Source organism: Psammomys obesus, unplaced genomic scaffold (assembly GCF_907164565.1).
Source record: "Psammomys obesus unplaced genomic scaffold, mPsaObe1.curated_primary_1811, whole genome shotgun sequence".
Lineage (NCBI taxonomy): Eukaryota > Metazoa > Chordata > Mammalia > Rodentia > Muridae > Psammomys > Psammomys obesus.
Genome location: NW_026593947.1, coordinates 2,976,573 through 2,983,198, shown reverse-complemented (window position 1 = coordinate 2,983,198; position 6,626 = coordinate 2,976,573).

The window sequence follows — 6,626 nt, the reverse complement described above, 5'->3', positions numbered from 1 at the left end:
CCCGCCCCGAGCGCTCCGACCCCTCCCATTGGCCGGCGCCCGGACGGTCCCCGCCCGCAGAGCTCCGCCCACGCCCATTGGCCAGCCGAACAGGCCCCGCCCCGAGCGCTCCGCCCACGGCCACCGGCGCGCCTCCCGGCCACACTCGCCCGTCGCCGTCGGGCGCGCGCGAGCGTCCGCGGAGAGCGGTTCTCCGGTCGCGGCGAGCGCGAGGCCCCGGCCAGCGGGGACCGGCCGCCGGCTGCGGCGCGCTCGCGACCTGGGGCGCCCTCGGAGGGACCCCAGCTCTCCGGTGTGGACTTCAGCCCCGCGGGCTCGCACGCTGCCCGGCCCCCGACAGTCGAAGCCCGCGAGACGTCCGAGCCGCAGTCCGCGCGAGGGCCGGCGACCGGCTGCGACGCTCGAGCGGGCCCTCGCCTGCCGGAAGCGCCCGCGCCTCGTGCTCCCGCCTCGGCCTCCCCCGGGAGCCTCCCCCGCCGGCCCGCGCGAGCAGGTGGCTGCGTTCCCCAGCGCTTCCCCGTGCGGCCCCGGAATCTGCGTCGGTCTGTTTGGGACTTTGAACTCCCTGGAAGAGATAAGGTCCTAACGTTATCGCCCCTTCCCCGGGCAGTGCTTCCGACCACGCACACACCCTGGTAAAGTTTAAACGGTTGCGCGCACGTAGGCCAGTCCTCCACGAGCCGCTGTATAACACGGGTGTGACGCGCGGGAGCGGCCCCGTGAAACCTGTCGGCCCTGTGGGAGATGGTGCGTCGTGAGACTCCCAGGTTTTGAGGTCTTGGCAAGGTTGTCTATGCATGCAGCAGACCTGAAGCCTGGTGAAAGACCTGTGGTGCTGAGCTTCCTGGGGAGCCAGCCTTTTTGCCAGCCCCTGCTTGGCGGGAGCGCGCAGGCCGCCGCAGGGTGGAGACGGCGGCCAACAGCGCCGCTGAGGAGGGCAGGGTATGGCTCGGGGTGAAGTTTCGAAGAAAAAGACCAGCCACAAAGTATCCAGCTGAGCTTGTCTAAAAGCCAGTGTGAGCCGGATCCCTCCGAAGGCAGGAGCGCTCTCTGCCCTCGCGTTGCGGTCCCCGAGGATCAGAGCCCTCTTCTGGCCTCTCTGGGCATCGCACTCATGCAGGGACCACGCGTGAGTGCAAACAATTGCTCCAGCGAGTGTGAGCTATGGCAAGCAAGCTCATCATCTCTTGTTCACTTTCCCCAAGCCACCTTTCCTTTCCCTTCACAGGCCTCATTTCGCTGGGACTTCTTCTGGGTTCGCGGATTCTGTTTCTAAGGAAACAGACTCGAGGAATCCTTGCTCTCCAGTTCCCACACTTTTTGACGGCTGCTGATGTAATTCTTATATCCGTCTTGATAAAAATGAAAGGGACAGACAGTCCACGGAGCTGAGATGGTCAGCCAACCTTTCTGCTGCTTGTATATGTTTGCCAGTTTAATTTCCTTAACAAGCCACAAGATTGAACCTACAAGGATGCTTTGCAGGCCGGTAAAGTTCAACAGCCAGCTTGGTCAAGATGCAGAGCCGCCCTTATTTCCTCCTTCCCTTTCGGCTCCAGCCTTCACGTTACAGCTTTTCTTTTTATGCCAAGTGAATAGGCATAATCTGCAACAAATAGGTATTGATTCTATACATAGCTCAGGGCCTGATGTTAGAGCCAGAGCACCGTTGGCCGCTGTATGAGGCTTCAGGACAAGGAGCAGTGTGAGAGCAGACAGGCACTCTGGCATCCACAGGGAGAGCTGGTGTCTGCAGAGCAGCCCTGGGGAAGCTGGCAACGGCTCACCAGAGCTGTCGAGTGGGGAAGAGGATGGGCAGCATCGCTTGGCTGACGTGCCCTTGACTGATGGATAAAGCTCAGGGTTCCAGCTCCAGAAAAAAGAAAAAAAAGAAAATGGGGAAATAACCAAACAGTGCCAGTGACTGGGAAGCTAGAGAGAAGGCACAGGGCCTGCCTGGAAAGCAGCCCTGCCCTCTGACCTGGCACGGTCCCTGCTTATTTAATGCACACATATATGCCACTCTCCTGTGCTAGTCCTGTTTGCCTGGGGCTGGGCTCGTCCTCATGTGTCCAGCCTATGGCTGTGCTTCCCCGTCACCCACAGCAGAAGCCTCTCACAACAGCGCATGGACTTGTACAACAACAAATGTCACTCCTGTAACTTTCGGGTTTTTGGTTGGCCGCTTATTTGTTTGTTTAGCTGCTTGGTATTGTTTTTTTGAAACAAATTCTGTCTGTGCAGCCCTGTCTGTCCTGGAACTCACTCTGTAGACCAGACTGGCCTTGAACTCACAGAGATCCACCTGTCTCTGCCTCCCAAGGGCTGGGAATAAAGGCCTGTGCCACCGCACCTGGAAAAGACTTACCTGTTTGTGTCTGTTGTGTATTTTGTGTTTATGGATGTTTTACCTGCATGCACATTTACACACCAGAAAATGGCACTAGATTCAGTGGAACTACAGTTATAGACAGTTGTGAGTGGCCACGTGAGTGGAGGGAATTGAACTCAGGTCCTCTGGAAGAGCAGCCAGTGCTCTTAACCACTAAGCCATCTCTCCAGCCCCAACAGGTTTGAAGAAGTAGCTTCAGTGGCAGGGGAGTGGGTCAGCAGGTAGAGCCCTTGGTACATGGGCCTGAGTGGCATGTATCCCGCCCCCCCCCCCCACACAATTGGCTGCTGTCCCTGGACATGTGATTTACCACTAGTCCTAACCAGAACAAAGCCATACTCCCTTGAAGTGAAAACCAGGAGAGCAGTGTGTTGGGGGATCACCTGCTAGTTGCCATTGTATGGCACAATGTACTTGCCATCCCAGGAGCTCAAGAGTGCCACCTGCCAAACCCTCCGCTCTGTAAGCACACAAGAAACCTGCTCTGCCCAGGCCACTCCAGGAACAGAAGACAATCTTTAAGTAAGGAAGCAGCTGCCCACAGGAAGCAGAAGCATAGCTGGGTTTCTGCTGGGAGCAGATGCAAGCAGTGAACAGATACAGAAAACGTCACTGTGAACTTAAAGCACTCCCGGTCTCCACAGAGACCTGGAGAGACTTTGGATGGAGTGATCAAAATTACAGAAAAGTTGGGCATGATGGCTGACACCTGTAATCCTGGCACTTGGGAGCTGAGGTGGGAAGATTGCTGCAAGCTCTCGGCCACCCTGGACTACATAGTTGGCTGCAGGCGTGCCTGGGCCACTAAGTGAGGTCCTGTCTCAAGAAGCAACCACAGAAACCTTGGTGACGGGCACCTTTCAGCGGACCAAGTTTCCCCTGGTCTTAATGGTGTATTCACACATGAGGAGTGCTCTACGTGGTCTGTGTGCCCACCCCTGTGGGCCTCCAAGACTTCCAAGATGGGTGGGTGATCTCTGCTGAGTCAAACTCTCGGCCAAAGCCACTTACAATTCCTACTCCAGTGTCTTCAGGCCAGGCCTTCAACCAAACAAGGAGGGCCAGCTCCCCTCACTGTTTCAGGTCACATTGCTTTCGAACAGGGAAGGAGGAAGGATGAGAGAAAGAGGAAGGATGAGCAAAAGCTATATGTTAACCCAGAAGGGGCCGTCACCCCAGCCCTCAGAGTCTGGGGGGGGGGTGGTTAGAAGCTCCCAGACACTGGACTCAGAGGAGCGAGTCTAGTTTGGAATTGCATGTAACTAAGTAAGATCTTAAGATTCCATTTTCTCATCTGAACAAGTAAAGTGGATGAGAAACCAGAGGTGGCCGCAGCCTCTTGAGTACAGAAACATGGCAGTACCCAGTGTTTCCACCTGAGGAGGAGCTGGCCTAGAAGGTGACGCCTGAGGAAGATGCCATGTGAATGCTTTGCTGAGAGACAAACCGCAGGACCACTTTTCCTGTTTCATACCACGGCAGATCTCAGGTTCACGTCTTCACCCTCTGACCTGACTCCTAACGGGGACACCCTCCTTCTCTGCTGGGATCTTTTGTCTGTAGAGAATAAGCAACACAAAGCCAAGTAATTAAAAAGCCAATTATTTAACTTGTTTTCTAAATGAGGTTATGGTTATTTAATCTGGTATAGCATGTTCTATACAAAGTACAAGAGTGTCACTATACAAAACTAACTTTAAAGTTATATCATTAGAACTTTTGAGTTTAAGGAAAAACTCTAGTATCAATGCATCTTAACTAGAATATAAATGACAGGCTATGGCTACACATATCCGATGAGTAATTGCCCATTTGTGTCTGTATGTGAATTATCCTTCGGTTCATTTATAAAACAAGCTCAACATTTTTTATGGACATAAATAAAAAATTATGCACATAAAAAACTTTGAAATGACAAAAATGAAAGCACTTGTCCAGTGGTCTGTGTAACCATGGGACGAAGCCCTAAGTCCACACATATTTCATTTGACCTACAACTATGGAAGTATGTATTTTATCACTAAACTTTCACCTGAAAAATCTCTTTCTAAAATTAAGTCTTCTGAATGAAATATCTTTAAACTTTTAATTACTGATTTTCAATCACTGGTATAAAAATCTTCAAAATCACTTCCTTGTCAATCAAAAAGCACGTTATTTGGCCTATTAAAAAACTGCTTACCATTCTTTAAAAAGTTTTAAATAAAAAACTAAAGGCATATGGCATGCCTCCCATATCTTCCACAACTTGCTTTCAATTAGAATTTAATACAGATGTTTCTCTAACAGCAAAGACAGTATATATTCCCTAAACCATTGAACAGCCGACACTTGAGATTTGTTCAGATTTTGGGGGGTTCATTACGAATGATTAAATAGATTTTAATGCTAGATCTGAGAAAGAATAATTGCTCCTGAAAAGCGAAAGAATGCTATCTATGCTATGCCTCTAATCTAAGTAGTCCTACTTTGAAAGAAATGGCATAAAAAGTAGAAAGTTAAAAACCAGCCAACAACAGCACTGAAGTCGGCCTGGCCTGCGAGCAGCTGCTGTTTCTCACCACTAGATGGAGCTGCCAGGAGTGAGGATAGGGCAGCACAGGGTCTGCCAAGGGATAATTCCTCAGAAATCAATACCAGACGGCATTTATGCCCGTTTATATATGTACGTACTCACTTCTTCCGTGTGATTTCTTTTTAATATTGGCTATGAATCTACAGCCGGCTGTCATCTGGCAAACCACGAAGGCCTTCAGTGACATTAAAGCTGTTAATTAAAATACTAAACAGCTTTGGGGCCACGTGGGCAGGTAGGCTGTGCTGTTCAAGCCTCGTAACTGGAGTGAGATCCCTGGAGCTCACAGTGTAAGGAGAGAGCAGACACTTCAGAGTTGTCCTCTGACCACGACATGACTGCCTGAACTTACACACACACACACACACACACACACACACACACACACACACATACACACAAAATTAATAATTAACTAATTGAAAAATAAAATAAAATGTAAGCAGTTTCACTGCAAGACATTACATTAGATACCTCAGAGTACTTGTTGACAATTCCTGAGTAACTCTGAAATACCAAATGGCAAAAAAACCTACCATCTTGGTTTTAAAAAGCTGGAGACAATGCTGGGGGATGGCAGGGAGGCTCGGTATTCTGCTTGTCTCCGTCACCATCCGTTCAGCGAGAGCAGACTGAGCATTTGCACATAAGCTCTCTGGGGAAGTGCTTATTATCTTTCCCCATCAGCTTCCATGATGCACTCCTTGAAGTGAATTTACAGGGAGAACGGTTGGTTTGGCGTTCAAAGAATTTGTACCACGCTCACTGGCCTGCGTTTCCTCTGGTGTGTGGTGAGGCAGAGAGCAAGGTGGGCTGCAGGGTGGATGAGAGCTGTTCGCCTTGCTGGGGAGAGGGAGCCATGCGGGGCCAACCATGTGAAGCTCAGCCTGGAGGCCAGCCTGCCTTCAGGGCCCACAGTCTAACTTCCGTTCCCCTCCCCCACAGCCCATCAACCGGGACCGTCCGTCCTTGATGAGGGCAGAACCCTGTGATCCGGTCTTCCCAGAGCCCCCTCTCTGAACACAGGCACACTGGGGACCAAGCCTTCAACCCGAGAGCCTTTGGGGGCCTTTCAGATCTGAACCCTACCAGCCATCTCGTCAGAATGCTGAGGTGGAAATGTTTACGACCACTTAAATCATACAAGGAAACAGATGAAAATTCTTGCAAGTTACAAGGGAGAAATTAAGATGAATGTGAGCTTTTCTGTCAGGACCAGGTAGCTACTTCACCCAGTTCCACGCAGAAATGCCTCCTCAGCCTGACATCTGCCTGTCTGCCCTACAGCACACACTTTACCTGCAGGCCGGCCTCGGTGGAGAAGACGCTGAGGAGAGATGAGAAGCAAGAAAGGCAGAAGGCAGCCAAAGGGAAGTAAGTGCAGCCGAGGACAAGCGGTGCACACCTAACCACAAACCTGAAGATTAGGCACTTGAAAATGCCTTTGTTGAGAGAATGAGTCCATGAGCAATTAGATAAAAAGAGTCAAAGAGCAATTAGAGGAAAAAGGAACCAGGTGTGGTGGCTCCTGGAATCTCAGCTCTCAAGAGGCTGAGACAAGAGACTGCTGTGAGGCTGTGAGTTCAAAAACAGAACAAGAACTCCCAGAACAAGAAAGAAACATAAAACAAAACCAAAGAACCTTGATTCCCCTGACCC